Source organism: Cetorhinus maximus, chromosome 18 (assembly GCF_964194155.1).
Source record: "Cetorhinus maximus chromosome 18, sCetMax3.hap1.1, whole genome shotgun sequence".
Classification (NCBI taxonomy): domain Eukaryota; kingdom Metazoa; phylum Chordata; class Chondrichthyes; order Lamniformes; family Cetorhinidae; genus Cetorhinus; species Cetorhinus maximus.
In genome coordinates, this window is record NC_135896.1 from 55,038,140 (window position 1) to 55,056,807 (window position 18,668).

An 18,668-nucleotide genomic window follows, 5' to 3' on the forward strand; every position below is an offset into this window, starting at 1 on the left:
GCGATGCAGATTAATAAGGCCATTAAAAAAATCAAACCAAGTATTTCTGGAGGAATAGAACTGAAAAGTAGAGAGGTTATGCTAAACTTATGTCAAACCCTGCTTACAGCTCACTTGGGCCAAGTGACGAGGCAGGAGCCTTTTTTAAAAATTCGTTCATGGGATGCGGGTGTCACTGGCAAGGTCAGTACTTGTTGCCATTTGTAATGGTTCTTGAGAAAGTGATGGTGAGCCACCTTCTTGAAGCACTGCAGTCCTTGTGGTGATATACCCACAGTGCTGTTAGGAAGGCAGTTCCAGGTTTTTGACTCAGCAACAGTGAATAATCAGTGGTACCGTTTCAGGTCAGGATGGTGTGTGGTTTGGAGGTGACTTTGCAAGTCATGGCATTCCCATGCATCTGCTGTCCTGGTTCTTCTAGGTGCTAGAGGCCAAGGGTTTGGAAGGTGCTGTCTAAAGACGCTTTGTCGCATTTGTATCTTTTAGATGGTGCACACTGCTGCAACTGTGCGCCAGTGGTGGAGGGAGTAAATGTTTAAGGTGTGCATCAAGTGAGCTGCTTTGTCCTCTATGATGTTGTCTTGATTGTTTTTGGAGCTGCACTCATCTCGGCAAGTAGAGAGCCTTCCATCACACTCCTGGCGTGTGCCATGTAGATGGTGGACAGGCTTTGGGAAATCAGGAGTTAAGTTACTTGCCACAGAATTCTGAGTCTCTGATATGCTATATTGTAGCCATAATATTTCTATAGCTGGTCCTGTTAAGTTTCTGGTCACTCGAAACCCCCAGGATATTGATAGTGGGGAACTCAGTGAGGTAATGCCATTGAATGTCAAAGGGAAATGGCTAAATTCTCTCTTGTTGGAGATGATAATTGCCTGGCACTTGTGTGGCATGAATCTTACTTACCACTTTTCAAACCAAGCCTGGGTGTGGTCCAGGTCTTTCTGCATGTGAACACCAGCTGTGACTGGAACTGGATTCTGCAATTGTCAGCAAACATCCCCACTTCTGAAACTTAATAGGAGGAAATGTCACTGATGAAGCAGCTGAAGATATTTGGACCTAGCAGGAGGATCTCTTGCTTCAATGTCCCGCAGCTAAGGTGATTGGCTTTAACAACAGTCACCTTCCTTTGTGCTAGGTATGGCTCCAACCAGTGAAGTGTTTTCCCCATGCTCCCCATTGACTTTAATTTTGCTAGGGACTCCTTGATGCCACACTCAGTCATGTAAGACAGTGATGGCTTTGTTAAAAGAATTAATGCTGAGGCATGACCAAACTAACCTGAGAAAACTGGCCAGTGTTGAAGGGAGATATTCTCATTTACAGTCTTTTAAAATTGAACTTGCTGAGCTGTGATGGATTGGTGAAATCAGACAGTGTTATCTGGAAGGAACAAAGAAATGTTATTCAGAGAAGAGATATCCGAATCTAAAATAACAGAGTAGACCTTGAAGGTTATGTAAACATATATTGCAAACATTCTTTTCGGGAAATTTGCCAACTTAATGACCCAGATCTTCCAATCAGGATCGGAAACCCTGGGCAGGTGGGCGCGCAGCAGACCCGCTCGAGCGCGAAATAACGCACGTTGACATTGGCCGAGCGTCCCGACATCAGCGTGTGCTCTCGCGATATTTCACTTGGCGGGCACGTGAGGGAGACGGAGACGTACCCGCCATTAGTTAAGAGGTCAGTTAAGGCCCTTGACACACCAATTGTCTCCAGATTTACATAGCCCGTGTGATTTTTTGGCCATCGCACAGGCAAAACGGGCAGGCGGGCAAGCTACAATTTGCAAAAGCTCATCCAAGGGCAGGATAAGAAGGGCCAGCAGTATTGTCAATGTGAGTAATGAGGAATTTTGGAGATCGTGTGCTGCTGTTTGCTTATGTGAACTGGACAGCTTTTCATCTCACCTCAGAGCTTCATTTCGGGACTCATTGTTGTCTTCCAGGCCCCTGTGTGGCCCCTTCCAGGTATCAGACAGCCTTCTGTTACCCTGGTAATGGGGATTGTGGTCTCTGCTGGAGGCACCTCCTCTGAGGAGGAACAGAGGGAAGAAGGGAGAGGAGACTAGGAGTCCCAATGCAGCTTCCAGGGGAGCGACTTGTGGGAGGAGAGGTGCAGGCACAAGGGGCGCAGGGCCAGCTGGCAGTTCAAAGCACAAGGGGCCACAGAAGATAGCAATATCCAACTGCCAGGGTTTACAGGCGGCAATGCAGCTACCTCAATGTGTCCAAGGTGCAATGCCAAAGGAGGCTCCATCTCTCAAGGGAGATAGTGACTTCCATTGTCAGAGGATCGGCCCTGAGATCAACACCGACAGTGTGGGTGGACACCCCATGCCAATGGCTCTGAAGGTCACAGTGACCCTCAACTTCTATGCCTCCGGCTCTTTCCAGGACTCTTTGTGGAGTGTCCCAATCAGCTGTACACAGTTGTGTCAAACTGGCGACAGAAGCTCTGTTCAGGCATGCATTGACTTTCATTCATTTCCGCAAGGAAGAGGTCAGCCAGGCAGAGCGAGCCAGAGGCTTCACAGCAATTACTGGGTTTACCCGCGTCCAGAGTGCCATCGACTGCACATGTGTGGCCATCAAGGTGCCAGTGGGTCAGCCAGTGCCTTCGTCAACAGGAAGGTCTTCCACTCCATGAACGTGTAGATAGTGTGTGATCACAGGATGCTGATTCAGCAAGTCTGTGCAAGGTACCCTGGCAGCTCCCATAACACTTACATCCTCAGACACTCCCAGGTGCCAAGGCTCTTCACTGCTCCAGTCCGACTGGACGGATTTCAAAAGAAAAGTTTTTGCTTTCTTGCATTGAATTCTTTGAAGAGGTAACAAAGATAATAAACAAGAGTAATACTGTAGATTTAATTTATCCAGATTTTGAAAAGGTTTCGATAAGGGGTAACATAGATTAATGAATAAGGTCAGAGTGTACAGCGTCAGGGGATAAGTACAGTGTGGATTGGTAGCTTGATCAAAGATAGAGAGCAAAGGGTAGGAGTAAAGGCTAGCTATTAAATGTGGTAAAAGTTGGAAAGTGGGATCGCAAAAGGATCGTTGCTAAAACCACTGTTGTTTGCAATTCATATTAACAATTTGGACTCTGGAATCAAAAACACAGTTTCTAAATTTGTGAATGAGACCAAATTAGGTGGGGCTAGTTAATGCTGAAGAGGGCTGCAATAAATTACATGACATTAATGAACTTGCAGAATGAAATGGAATGAATTCTAACACAGGTAAGTGTGAGGAATTACAACTTGGAAGAAGAATAATGAGGTCACATATTACATGGAAAATAAGAATCTAAAATGGGTAGAGAAGCAAAGGGGTCTGGGAATACAAATACGCAAATCACAAAAAAAATGTAGCGATGCAGATTAATAAGGCCATTAAAAAAATCAAACCAAGTATAAGGGCTTATTTCTGGAAGAATAGAACTGAAAAGTAAAGAGGTTATGCTAAACTTATGTCAAACCTTGCTTACAGCTCACTTGGGCCAAGTGACGAGGCAGAAGCCTTTTGTAAAAGAGCGGAGATAGAGAGAACCACAGGTCTTCTCAAGATGCGCTTCCAATGCCTCGACTGTTCAGGGAGGGCACTGCAATACTACCCCCCAGAGCGGGTGTCACTAATAGTGGTTGCATGCTGCACTCTCCACAATCTGGCACTGGCAAGGGGGGGACGCAGTGGAGGAAGAGGGTGTTGATGCAGCTGCATTGGCAACAGATGATGAGCCCAGCACTGAGCCCGAGGACGAGCATGGTGAGGAGAACTCTGAGGGCATAGAATTCAACCTGGGTAACCTCCAGGGAGGCAGGGACACCCGGGATGCTTTGATCCAACGCTCCTTCAGCTAGCCTACCAAATAAGAACCACCATCACATGCCAAGGCTGCAGGCTCCATACACGATCCCAGAGAGGACCATTTCCTTGGCCACCAACATACACTCAGTGCCTGTGCAATAAAGTTTCAGGAGGCACACGTCCATCGTTACATAATGGCCTACCCTGCACCTACAGAACAAATTAAGCATACTGAGGCTAAAATCACAAAAGCAAATGTCATTTAATGTTGCATGTGACACATTGCTGAACCAAACGTTAACCGGTGTTGTTTATCACACCATTAAAGAAGTCAAAGCAAAATTGGAGAACAAAATATCACCTGTGATATGCTCGTCTTGTGCGTAAGGTGCTATAAGTTTACGTTTGCGAGTGCTATGTCTAGGCGCTTCCCCCCTCATTGACACCGGCATTTGAGACAGCCTGCTGACCCTGCTGTCTTGTTGGCCTCGATGACCTTGGCGGGCATCCTCTGGCCAGTGAAGCCTGTGCTGGCCCCGCCTGGGAGGGAGCAGCCAGTGCCACAGCTGGCATCTCCCCAGTCACAGCAGCCTCATCGGATGCTGCGGCCACTGGCAGACGGGTGGAGGCGCTGCTGCTGTCATCTGGAGCCCCCTGAGAGGGAGCTCATGCACAAGCATGAGGTCACTCTGGGCCTCCCTGCCCACAGTTGATGGGATGGGCACCTAGCTGGGTGCCCAATCCATCTCTCACACTGACACAGACTACCTGAGGTCATTGCCTGTTTGTGGGCTTGCAGATACGAGTGCATCCCCCAGGGGCCCCTGATTCTGTCCCTGGAGCAGCCTCTCCAGGAGAGTCGCCACTGTCTCCATGGAGGAGGCAGTGCGCTCGGCCATGAGGGTCAACGCAGTGATCGTGCTCCGCAGGGACTCCTCCCAAACGGAGACCTTGGCACACATTCCCTCATCTATCTCTGACAAATCCTGCACACCCTGCTGGAATTCCAACATCTGCTACCTAATGGATGACTTCAGAGGCCCATCATCAGCCTTCAACTGAGCATTATCCTGGCCCCCAGCAGTCCTCTGACTGCTGTCGCCCTGGGCACTCTCTGCCTCAGCCTGCACCTCAAGCGAGTGTGAAGTGACCTCACCAATGTGCACCGAGATACTAGAAGATGATCTTATGCCCACCGAGGTGCCGGTATCTGCGCCGGTGCCTGCTTGACAGAGCGGGTGTGACGCAGGTGCGTGTGGAGCATGGTGGTTCTCTGAGGTCAGGGGTGGCCCTTCAGGGTCCTCAGTGTGAACGCCTGCTGGTGAACCTAGAAGGGAGAAGAAGAATGTGTCATTAGTGAGAGTCATCAAACTGTCACTGTGCATGCCAGGCACTCTGGTGGGACAATGGAGCTTTGCATCATGGTGCCCTCGTCTTTTGATTATCAATGGGGACTCCAGGTTCGAGGCTCACATCAATATAGACACTACACTAGAATGGTGGCACTATCTGAAATTCTCACCTCAGTGCACTGCACTCTCACCTTCATCTGATGACCCGACCTCACTGTGGCAGTTGACTGAAGTGCATGCCACCTCTTGACTTCCAGGGCCTCCTGCTCATAGCAGGTAAGGATGAGGTGCACTGCCAGTCCTCGACCTCTCAATATTGTTATGGGATGTCTTCTCCTGAAAGGATAGTGGAGCACTGATTCATCCACTCTCTGCCTGCAGCGCCATTGCAGCCTGGCCAACCCCACCTGAGGAGCACCTCGCAGGGCATATCCAAGTTGTGGCTCTTGAGCTGCAAGGCACTCAGTCCAAGCAGTTAGGGCTCATATCCTTGGCCAGCTCCAGCATCATTGACATTTGCCACTCAGACTCAAAAACCCATGAGGTCCACGGTGGGGATGGGCAGCCCTTAACTGCTTTCCACACTGACCCATGCCAACACGGTACTCACCCTTCCAGATCGCAGCAGACCATTGAAGCGCTTCCGGCACTGCACCCATATGCACTGCACCACCTCATGGCTGCTCACCCAGGCGCAGTAGCCTCCTCCTCCCAAATCTAGGGATAAGTGTACCCCTTCTAGCAGCCACCTCCTCCAGGAGGGCTGCAAGGCACTCGTCGGAGAAATGGGGAGGGCCGACTGCTCCGCCGACCTGCCCTCCCGCCTGCTGTGTCCAACCATAGCGAGAGTACAGGAGACATCCTTCTGTAGCAGCCTTCCAGGGGCTGCCTGGGCTGCTTTTGAATCGGCCGCTGTGTCGACATTGAATCTGGCGGACAACATGCCCCCACCCCCACCTGCCCCTTCTCGGAGCTTCCCCAGCTGCCTTTTACGCTGGGCAGGCCTTAATTGACCCACCAGCGTGAAATCGCAGTCCGGACCCGATGCGGGCGGCTGTCGGCTTCCCGACCCCTCCCCACCCACCCACCAAGTGCAACATTCCGCCTCCTATTTCCATTCCTGATCAGGCAAGAAAAAAAAAGACATTAACCTATCCTTGGTTTTTCTGAGTGATCTTCCGATGGAGGATCCTCCACAACACACCCAGTGCAGCAAACCTTCTAGGGAGCAGTCGAGAGAATTAGCGCAGAAGGCATGCCCCCTTCCTATGGCACTAGCTGCTGTATTCTGGTAAGTCAAAATGGGCTAGTGATTAAGATTTATGAAAGCCATCCAACCAATCCATGACTCCCAAGAATTGCTGTGGTCTTCACATGATGGAAATTTATTGAAGAAAGTCTAAGATGGACAATATTAGGTGGGTCTCCAACTTCATGGCTCAAACAAAAAAATCTGCGTGTTATTGGACATTTTAGCCTAAGACAAATACCAATTGTAGCATAAGACTCTGTCAATAAGATATTTTGTTGCTTCTTAAATAAAGATATATAAGGGACTGGTAAAAAGAAATGCTGGTGCTGCAGCCGGTGTGGGAATCGGTGGCGGGGGGAAGGAAAGAGTGGCCTAGTCAGTCACTAGGATGACTACAATCAACGTGAAGTAGACCATTCATGGGTGATTGTAAGTACTTGGCTTGCTTCATACATTGGGAATAATTAGTTGAAGGCACTTAATACTCCACAGTAGAGTAGAAGTAATTGAATGGTGTGATTGATATCTGCATTACCCAAGTGAAATTTGATACCTGACTCTGTGTTTTGCATGTATTCCATTATTCTTATAATTCTCATATCTGAGCCAGAATAAGTGAACACACCCTGCAGTTCTATAGTCATACAAAATGGAAACGTTTAAGGCATAAAGGTACAAACAAATTTCAAGAGAAAATCTATAGACAAAATGATACCTAAATATGTTCAAGGAAATTACCCTTGGGGAGCGGTAGGTCCAAAGTATTATTTATGGTGAAGAACCAGTTTGCAAAGCAGAAAATTGCCTGGATATCTCCTGTATCTCATTTTGCAGGAAAGCTGCCTCTGAAAGAGAGGTGGATTAGTGTTATTATAGAAAGTAATCACCCAGTGTGTCAGATGGAAAACTGGACCTCCAACCCCTACAATGCTCCATAATCTCAGTGCTCCTTTGATTCTGACAACTTGTGCATGCCTGATTTCCATCACTCCACCATTGGTGCTGAGAACTTTAACTCTGAAATTGCTAAATCCTCTATCAGTTTCTGAACAGCAACCAGAAGGCCTCCAGATTTAATACATATCTTGCTAGACTTAGAAAATGAATTAGGCTTTTTTGGCCTACAGGACTTTTTCTACCTTCTTAAATCTGATTCTCCACCTGACGATAAAGGTCCAATAATTGTGAGGGCCATTCTGCTTAGGGCCTCTACCAAGCGAGGATTAAGGGAGACGAATCAAGAAGCATGGGGCTCCATTCCCACTTCACTTGTATGGCCATTGTATTATTTCACTTTTTGTCAGCACATGCATTTGGCCAATTATCTGACGTGACTCTGGAGCACAAGGGAAGTACAAAAGGGGCAGAAAATCATAAGATCATAAGACCATAATAAACGGGAGCAGGAACAGCATATGCGGCCCAACAAGTCTGCTCTGCCATTCAATAAGATCATGAGAATAGAAGAACATAAGAAATAGGAGAAGGAGTAGGCCTTTTGGCCCCTCAAGCCTGCTCCACCATTCAATAAGATAATGGCTGATCTGATTGTAACCTTAACTCCAATTTCCTGCAAGCCTCTCATAAGCCTTGAGTCCCTTGTCACTCAAAAATCTGTCTAACTCTGTAGTGAAAATATTCAATAGCCCAGCCTCCATTCCTCTCTGGGTAGGGAATTCCAAATATCAGCAACCCTCTGAGATAAGAAATTCCTCCTCATCTCTGTCTTAAATGGGAAACCCCGTATTTTTAAAGTGTGCCCCCTAGTGTTAGATTCCCCAACAAGAGGAAACATCTTCCCAGCATCTATTTTGTCCAGCCTCCCTTGCATCCCAGAAGCTTATATGTTTCAATAAGATCATCTCTCATTCTTCTAAACTACAATGAGTACAGACCCAACCTTTTCCACCTTTCCTCAAATGAAAATCCGTTCATCCCAGGATTCTTCTGTCCAGTGATTCTTTTCTGAATTGGTTCCAATCCATGGCTCTTTAAGTAAGGAGACCAAAACTGTTCTGAGTACTCCAGGTGTGGTCTCATCAATGCCTTATATGTTGTAGCGAGACTTCTCTACTTTTATACTCCATTCACCTTACAATAAAGGCCAACATTCTGTTTGCCTTCCTAATTACTTGCTGTATCGTAATGCTAACTGTTTGTGATCCAGATACAAGGACACCCAGATCCCTCTGTAGCGCAGTTTCTCTCCATTTAAATAAGATACTGATTTTTTATTCTTCCTGGCAAAGTGGACAACTTCACATGTTCCCACATTATCCTCCATCTGCCAATTTTTTGCCCACTCGCTTAACCTATCTATATCCCTTTACAGACTCTTTGCAGCTCATTAAAACATGCTACCCAACCTATCTCTGTATCATTAGCAAATGTGGCTACAATACAGTCTGTCCCTTCATCCAAGTCATTGATATAGATTGTAAATGGTTGAGGCCCCAGACTGTGGCACTCCATTAGTTACAGTTTGCCAACCCGAAAATGACCCATTTATCCTAACTTTCTGCTTCCTTTTAGTTTCATACCCACATTCATATATCACCCTCAAAACCAAAAAATCTTATCCTGTGCAGTAACCTTTTATGTGTCACCTTATCAAATGTCCTTTGGGAATCCAAGTACATGATATCTACTGGTTCTCCTTTATCCACCTTGCTTGTTACATCATCAAAGAACTCTAATAAATTTGCCAAACATAATTTCCTTTCACAAAACCATGTTGACTCTGCCTGATTGTATTATGATTTTCTAAATACCCTGCTACTACCTCCTTAATATATCAATTAAGATATATTCCATTGAGAAAGAAAATGCTATCAGAAGGATGCACCATCTATGTCTAACTAAGGAAGTTAAGGATGATATCAAACTGAAAGAAGAAGATATACAATGCTACAAAGATGAGTGGCAGGCCAGAGGATTGGGAAAATGTTACAAACCACAAATATTATTAAAAATTAATAGAGGTCCAAATTATTGTATGAGATAAAACTAGCAAGAAATATAAAAATAGACAGTAAAAGCTTCTACAAGTATGTAAAAAGGAAAAGAGTAGCTAAAGTAAGCATTGGTCCCATAAAGAGTGGTAATAGTGAATTAATAATGGGAAGCAAGGAAATGGCAGAGACATTGAATAAGTATTTTGTATGTGTCTTCACAGGAGAATACACAGTAAGTACCCCCACGATCGTAGAAAATCAAAAGGCAAAAGGGAGGGAGGAACTTAAAACAATCATAATCACAAGAGAAAAAGTACTAGGAAAACTAATGAGACCAAAGGCTGAAAAATCATCTGGACCTAATGGCCTGCATCCTAGGGTTCTTAAAGGGAGTGTCTGCAGAGATAATGAACGCATTGGTTGTAATTTTCCAAAATTTTCTGGATTCTGGAAAGGTCCCAGCAGGTTGGAAAATTACAAATGTAACATCACTGTTCAGGAAGGAGACAGAAAGCAGAAATCTATAGGCCAGTTAGTCTAACATCTGTCATTGTGAAAATGTTGGAATTCATTATGACTATGACAATGACTCTATGGGAAGAATTTTCCACCCTTTAAGGGGAAGTTCAGGAGCGGGCGCATATGGGCACGCTGCCATTTTACATGGGCGGGCCAATTAAGGCCCACCCAGCGTAACATCCGCCAGGAAGTGCTATGCGCTCCCTGTGCAGGCAAGGAGGGGGGATTCCCTAAGCCGGGAGTGTGCTCTGTCGCACATGCGCAAAGTGCTACCTCAGGGAGATTGGCGCCAAATTTAAAAATGGTAAATGTAGAGAAATAAAATTTCCCTGACATGTCCCCTCATGTGACACTGTCACATGAGTTGGGGCATGTCCATCACTTTTAATTAAACTTTTATTAAATTTTTAAAAACCTACATCAAACCTCATCCTGCCCGTGGATGAGGTTTCATGCTTTTTCTGACGCCCACCAGGAGCCCTTAAAGTTGGACGGGCAGGTCCATTAATTATTTCAATTAGTTTTTAAATGGCCTCAATTATGGCCATTGACAGGTCAGCCGGCGCACATCTGATTCGGTTGCGCCCCCGCCGACCTGAAAATTGAAATGACGCGGGGTGATGTTGGGAGTTCCGCCTGATGTCATCCCGTGTCATTTTACGCATTGGTGAGCGAGCCCCGCCCCCTGCTCGCCGAACTCAATGTCCTGGCCTATGACTCTATTAGCATATATTAAGCTACTACTTCTAGTCTTCTACTGTGAAGTAGGAGCCTTTAGTCTCATTAGTTTTCCTCTCTTCCTCTATGGGACCAATGCTTACTTTAGCTATTCTCTCCCTTATTATATACTTCTAGAAGCCTTTCCTGTCTATTTTTATATTTCTTGCTAGTTTTATCTCATACTATAAGTTGGACCTCTATTATTTTTTAGTCATCCTTTGTGATTTGTAACATTTTCCCAATCTTCTGGCTTGCCGCTAATCTTTGCAGCATTGTACATCTTTTCTTTTAATTTGATACCATCCTTAACTTTCTTAGTTAGACTTCAATGGTGCATCCCTCTTGTAGCATTTTTCTTCCTCAGTGGAATATATCTTTGCTGAGAGTTATGAAGTATCTCCTTAAATATCTGCTCCTGCTTCTCTACCTTTTAACCTATTTTCCCATTCCACTTTAAACAAATCTGCCTTCATATCCTTCTCATTGCCTGTATTTATACTTAAGACTCAAATTTCTCACCCTCAAATTGAATGTGAAATTCTATCATGTTATGATCATTCTTACGTAGAGGATCTTTTTCATGAGGTCATTTATTAATCCTGTCTCATTATATATTACCAGGTCTAAAATAGCCTGCTGCCTGGTTGGTTCCAGAATGTCTTGTTCTAAGAAACAGTCTCAAATAGTCCAAGAACTCATCCTCCAGGGAACTTTTGCCAATTCAATTCATCAATCTATAAGAAGATTAAAATCTCCCATAATTATTGCAGCACCTGCCTTATAAGCTCCCATTATTTCTTGATTTATGCTCTGTCCTACAGTGTAGCTACTGTCAGGGTGCCTATAAACTACTCTCACCAGTGACTTATTTCCTTTGCTATTTCTGATCTCTACCCAAGCTGATCCTACATTTTGGTCCTCTAACAAAAATCATTTCTCACTACTGTGCTGATCTCATCCTTTATTAACAGAGCCATCCCACCCCTTTTTCATTTCTTCCTGGCCTTCTGGGATGTCAGATAACCTTGAATATTCAGGCTCCAGCCATGGTCACTTTACAACCATGTCTCTCTAATGGCTATCATATCACAGTCATTTATTTCTATTTGTGTTATTTGTTAGGAATGCTGCAAGCATTTAGATAATGAGCCTCTAATTCTGTCTTTTTGCTATTTTTCTCTACTCTAACCTTATTTGCTGGTGCACTCATCTCTGTTGGCCCTGGCCCTTCATGTTACTCTGGTTGTCATTACTACCCTGCACTATTGCCTTGTTCTTTGTCTTCAACTTTACATATCTCCCCTCATGTGAACCATTTCTCCACTATTTAGTTTTAAGCCCTCTCTACAAGCCTAGTTATAGATTCACCAGTACATTTGTCCGAGTGCAGTTTGGGTGAAGGCCGCCCCAATGGTACAGCTCCCTCTTTCCCCAGTACTGATGCCAATGCCCCATGAATTAAACCCATTTCTCTCACACCAATCTTTGAACCATGCATTCAACTTTCTAATCTTGTTTACCCTATGACAATTTGTTTCTGGTTTAGGTAGTAATCCGGAAATTATTACCACTGTGGGTTTGCTTTTTAATTTAGCCCCAAACTGGTCATATTCCTTTAGCAGATCCTCTTTATTAGTTCTAACTTTGTTGATGGTACTCATGGGCCATGAAAACTGGATCCTAACCCTCCCACTCCAAGTTCCTTTCCAGTCCAGAGATGACCTTAGCCTTGGCATCGAGGAGGCAACACAGCCTTCAGGACTCATGCTTTTGGCTGCAGAAAACAGTATCTCTCTCCTTAACTATACTATCCCCTACTACAACAACATTCCCTTTTATTCCCCAACTTGAAATGCTCGCTGCACCACGGCACTATTCTCAATTTGCTCATCCTCCCTGCAGTCCCTGCTCTCATCCACACAAACTGCAAGAACGTCAAACCTATTGGACATTTGCAAGGGCTAAGGCTCCTCTATTATTACATTTTGGATCCCCATACCATCCTCACTCATTGTCACACCCTCTTGTCCCTGACCACAGACAAAATCTTAAGTACCTAGCCTAAGGGGTGAGACTGCCTCCTGGAACAAAGTATTCAGGTAGCTTATCCCCTCCCTGATGTATTTCAGTATCCAAAGCTCCACCTCATCAAATCTGAACTGAAGTTCCTTGAGCTGCAGACATTTACTCCAGATCTAGTTGCTGTGGTTCTTACAGGTGTCCACCAACTTCCACATGCTACAGCTGCAACACATCATCTGCTCTGCCATCTTTATTGTGTTGAATTTAACTAATTAGGTTTCACGTTTAGAAATATCACTCAATTATTGTCTGTAGTTATACCACATAGTTTAACTAGTCAAGCTATAAATTTAATGCAATGCTTATATCCTGCCAGTATGAGTTTAAACAAATGCCCGCTTTTAGAGAAATAAAATTTTGAAAGCTCACCAATCACCTACCTGCCCTCCTAATTAAAACATTGAGCACTCATCAGTTTGGGAGGCTAAAAAATGAGGATATAAAAAGCAGCACCTCCTTCCCCCCTGCACTGAATTCTCACCTGCACCAAATCCCTAAGTTATCACTCGTACCTCATTGTACTCAGGATCCATCACACTTTCTGCAATAGTATAACCTGTCTACTTTTATAGAGAACTGATGACTCACACCCAAGTTTTAACTGCTAAGTCAGCCTCCTGCCACAGCAATTACCACCTATTCACTTTCAGTTCATTCATAAATAACTACCATTGTCAGACAGTTTCTGTTAACTAGGTTCCATAACTAGCTTGCAGTATTAAAGTTCGAAATCAGAATCTAACTCCTCATCTAAATTATAGCTTGAGAAAAACATGCCAGAGAGATTCCCACCTGCACCAAATTCCCAAGTTCACATTCAGACCTTGTCATTCTCTGTGTCTGAAACTGAAGATGGTTGATGAGAAGAAACAAGCTCCCAAGAAGGGAGCCAAGAAAGCCTTAAAGAAACCGGCAGCAAAGGTCAGCAAGAAGCGGCAAAGGTCGAGGAAGGAGAGTTACTCCATCTACATCTACAAAGTGATGAAGCAGGTTCACCCCGACACTGATATCTCCTCCAAGGCCATCAGCATCATGATCTCATTCATGAACGATATTTTCGAGCACATTGCAGGTGAGGCTTCCCACCTGGCCCATTACAAGAAGTGCAGTACCATCAGCTCCCGGGAGATCTAGACCACCATGCACCTGCTGCTGCCCGGGGAACTGGCCAAGCACGCCGTGTCAGAAGGGACAAAGGCAGTGACTAAGTACACCAGCTCCAAGTGAAACTCCACAATGGACTGAAAAACACATCAAATCAGTGTCACCATTTTACTCCCCTTTTTCCTCTGCTTTAAATGGGGGAAATTAATGTTTTCCGGTAGAAGGCAAAGGAAAATGTGTCCCTTTTTACAAGATGCAAGGGCTGGATTACCAAAGGTGCCCCCTGATTGCACCTTAACTTCAGCGTAAGATCTGCAGAAATCCAGGATCTTCCATCAACATTATGGCAGACAATCAGGAGAACCCTCATGAAAATTCAATCCCATAGTTTGAGAGTTTCATTTGGACATTTCAAGGAGTGTTATGATCTACGGCTGGCTTTAAATGAAGCTGTGATCCTATCAGCTACACAATCCCTCCACTTCCTCAACCATAAGCAAAGCCATGGGAGATGCTATGATAACACCATAATCTAGGTTTTATACATGAGCTCTGCAAAGTAAGGTCCGAGTTGAAGCTTTATTGCATGATAATCTTTTGGACCCTTAACATTGCTAGGTTGATTGCATTAGTTCTGGAACAGCTACTTTCCTGTTTTCACTCAAATATAAAACACAGTATCACATAAATAGTGCACTTGAGGAATCATTAATTCTGTTGGGGGAATAACCAGATAATTTATACTCAGGACATCCTTCAGGGAGCCTTAAATCGGTTACTTAGATGGACTATCAGGACTAAGGTTATAATTAACTAGAACATCTTGTAACTATAGGAAATAACTAAGCTGTTTTTTTTTTCCTTCAGCTCATTAAATTATAATAAAGGATGGATAAGAGTGTGACACTTTTGAACATTTATAGGAATGGCCTGCTTAATATGCAGTTGTAATTGTCTTTCAAGCAGCACTTGTTTCTTTTGTATTCAATGTGTCCTTGACTTCAAATAGGTACAGTATAAAACTGATATTGCATCTTACCTAGTCATTAAAATTGTTTATACAATCTATACTGTAAATGAGTCTGTCACTTTAATCTTGATTTCCCAAAGGATTTATTGTCTAATTACAAGCAGATGAATCTGATGATAAATCGACATTAGAAGAAAATTTTCCTCAAAATAGATTTGAATGGAAAATGTCCATTCCTTATGAAAAATCCTTTGAAGTACAATTAATTTTAGAAATAGTAAAGTGAGGACTTAATATTTTATGGTTATTCTCCCCCCCACCCCACCCACTAAACAAGGCACAGTAACGTTTGCTCTAAGCCAAGTGAAGAAAAATGTATGCAGACTAAATACTTGAAGAAGCAAAGACAGAAAATTACATTGCATGCTGATCCATGATGGATAAACAGTTTAGGGAACTTCAAAAAACCAAATGCATTTTAATCCATGCCACATTATAAGATTTCTTTACTGTTCAACATGAAGGTCAGAGATTTGTTAAAACAAAGGACCCAATAGTAGCTTCCTCCTTGGGAATGGGGCGATTGTGCTTACAAAATTGTAGTGCTATATTTACCATCCATTTCCAGCCCCAATCTACTCACTGCCATTTTGACATGGGCTTATGCAAAGGCAGCAGTGGGGAACCTTCTGAAGCAAGCTTAGACTTTATATTTTATTTTAGTAGAATTTATCTTGTTTAATTTGACCATTTTTAGAGGCATTTTACAATACATGTATACTGCAATAGGCTAACAAGGTCAAGTCGTCATTTCGTACTAACACTTAATCTAAAAGAAGCCATTTTGTGATTTGTACACCTGCTGCCAAACTATACAACATGTTAACCAATTTTAGCACATTAACCACTAGTATTGTAAAGTATCAACCAGCCAATAGCAGATAATTGTATTAGAAGATGTACTTCAATCACTTGTCATTTAAGAATAAGTAATTAATAATCAAGTAGTTACTGAGAGCTGCATTTGGTTTCTGTAATTCTACCAATATTCTATCAATACTTTAAATATACTGTGAAAATGTCTGTGGGAAGAGATGCATACAACCAACAGGGGCCCCTTGTTGTGGTGTCTTACGGCCTGCTGCCAGCATATATGCTGAGGGTTTCGACATATACCTCATGGGACCTGTCTCTATGCTAACTATGATAAGCAAGATATTGAGACTGACGAGGGTTCTGGTCAAACACAAGTATCTGAAGCAACAACTACATAGAGCTCTGCACAGGCCTTGATCTAGCCTGGGTCCTAATAGTTACATAAACTGATTACTTGACTATATGCCTGACTCATAAGTTATACATAAAGTGTAACTGACACAGAGTCACAGACAGTAGTGAACATCTGTAGTGGAGATCACAGGCAACAGTGAGCATCAAATGTGGAGGCTGTACCTTTTATCCTCCAGCCTTACACATGGTGATGTCACAGTGATGTCACTATGCAGCTTCTTAAAGGAACATGTCATTGTCTGCATTGGCATGCATACAATACCACAACACCCCTAATCACATAGACTGTCCTTGGCCAATCTAATAATAATATCCCTAATGAATAGGAGCTTCTACAGCTTAAGATAGGGAAAACATCTTGAAGTACTCAATTGTCTTCATACTTAAGGCAATGTGTGCAGATGGACAAATCCAATGAAATTAACCCTTAAAACATTATTGACCAATTGGCTGTGAACAACAACTTTGAATTAAGGTGAGATAATGCCAAAATTAGGTATAAAATAGGATTTGGGGACCATTTTGTGTGCACCCCGAGTGAAGGGAAATTGTTTGTGCTGTACATTCTCGTGAACAGAGGGGAAATTCTTGTCAGTGCGAGAACCAATGGTGAAGCACTGTTCCAGAGGTCAGAGGTCAGGAACCAGATAATGCTGTGTACTAATGAAGCACTGTTTCTGGGGGCAGAGGGGACATTCCTGTTAGTGCAGGAACCAGATAGTGCTGTATGCTGTTATAACCAGGCGAGAAGGTGTGAGCTGAATCCCCTCTAGTCAACCTCCTCAGTTGATTACAACAAAGGTTTAACTTTCTTTTTTATGAGGATATGCCTTTTCTGAATCCAAATATATTTAACTATTTATGTACTGAGTAACAAGGAGCCAATCAAACAAGATTTCCTTGACTTAAAGAAAGAGCAAATTTATTGAACACTAAATCCAAGGAAAAAAATAAAGATGTGACATCACACACACATACACAATTATCAGAAATAAGGGAAGTTAAACTCCAATAAAATGAGTCAAAAATATATATGGTTAAGTATCCTTTACTTGTCCTTGAGATGTAGATTTTTAACGTTGTAGCTGATTTTGGTTAGCTGGTATCTTGGATGCAGTCAGACGTAGAAGATGTTGCAATTATTCTGAGGCCTTGGTTTGCTGGTAGGTTTCTGATAGGTGATTTCTGGAACTGGTAAGTACACTTGCTCCAAAAGAGAGGGAGAGAGTGTAGCTTTCAGCCTGTTTCCTCTGCTAAAAACTTTCTTGACACTTCCTGTGTCACTTGCAAATTCTCTGCAGCAGCTGTAGGTTCTGTTATACTTCACCCATTGTGATTACCAGGGGTTTTGGGTGGTTCTGCCTGTGTCAGCCATTGTTCCAATATTCAACACTTTGCATTTTAATGTCTTCTCCCTTAGACAGTGATGTGGTTCAATGGGTCTGAATGTTTGCTTTTCCATTTTCATTTTGGAATGTGTCCTTGCATTTTAAAGCAGTTTTCTCTGCCTCAATTCAAATTGCAACATTTGAATCATAATTCCACATTGGAACTTCCCAGAAGCTGGTCAACTGGCAATACCAGATGTCAGGTGCCTTGTGGCAGCCATCTTTAGACAGTGTATTTCCTTGTCTTTATAAAGTCCTTTTCAAACAGTTGAGTATATGTTTGATCAGCTCACAAAATTACAGATTTCTCACTCATGCCCAAGTCACATCATCGTGACAATGATTTTGGAGGCAGGAGGGACACTCTTGTCAGCATGGAGGCCTTGAGTTCATTTACTGCTTCTTCTGGATTGGCCATCCATTTGAAGTTTTGAAGGCTGTGGTGTACTCTTGCTAAGTATATATTTTTTTTCTCTTTTATTCAATAAACTTTGCTATTATTTGATAACTCGGTGTGTGAGTCTTTGCCTGGTGGTTAAATCTAAATCTAAACAGTTTGAAGGGTTAATTTGGGATGCAATAATGAGACCACATGCAACTAAACTAAACTAAGTCTAAAGTTATTAAAAGTACCCTTTTTAAGCTTATAGCAGATTGTTTAAATTGAAGTTCTGTTGGCTCAATAAGATCACAATGTTATTTTCTTTCCAAAAAATATAAGTAACCCACAGTGCTGGCCTCCCCCCACCAACACTGAGCAGTAGATGCCAGAAGCAATACTTGGAAGAGCCATTTAAAAGTACACTTCCCTCCGAGTACTGAATGGAATTTGTTTGCAATTCACTTGGATGGACTTTATCAGAAGCTTCAACCTTGCTGTATCTCTGCTTTTATTTTGTTTTAACTTCTTCAAGGAGATCAGGAAGGGAATTGGACAGGACTCAAAATGAGAGTCATTCAATCTACTCAACCTGGGTTGCTGGAAGATGGAGAAGAGGAAGTGCAGCAGGAGATCAGGGAATCTTATAAAGTTGCAGTTGGGATCATGAGGGGTCCATAAAGAAGGACTATATGCCAGTGCCCATTCCCTGCCCATAGGGTCTATAGGTGTAGTGTGCCAGTAGCTGCACTTCTCCGGTGAGGATGCCACAGACCTGTGTAGTCTTTTAAAGCTTTGACAGCTGGCCACACATTCTGTGCAGCAATGGAAATT

At 43.3% G+C, this 18,668-nt stretch overlaps 1 pseudogene; it reads left to right on the forward strand.

Annotated features, from left to right (window-relative positions):
- The first annotated feature begins 13,555 nt into the window (after positions 1-13,555).
- Positions 13,556-13,930, forward strand: LOC144693484 (histone H2B-like; annotated as a pseudogene).
- Positions 13,931-18,668: the final 4,738 nt, after the last annotated feature.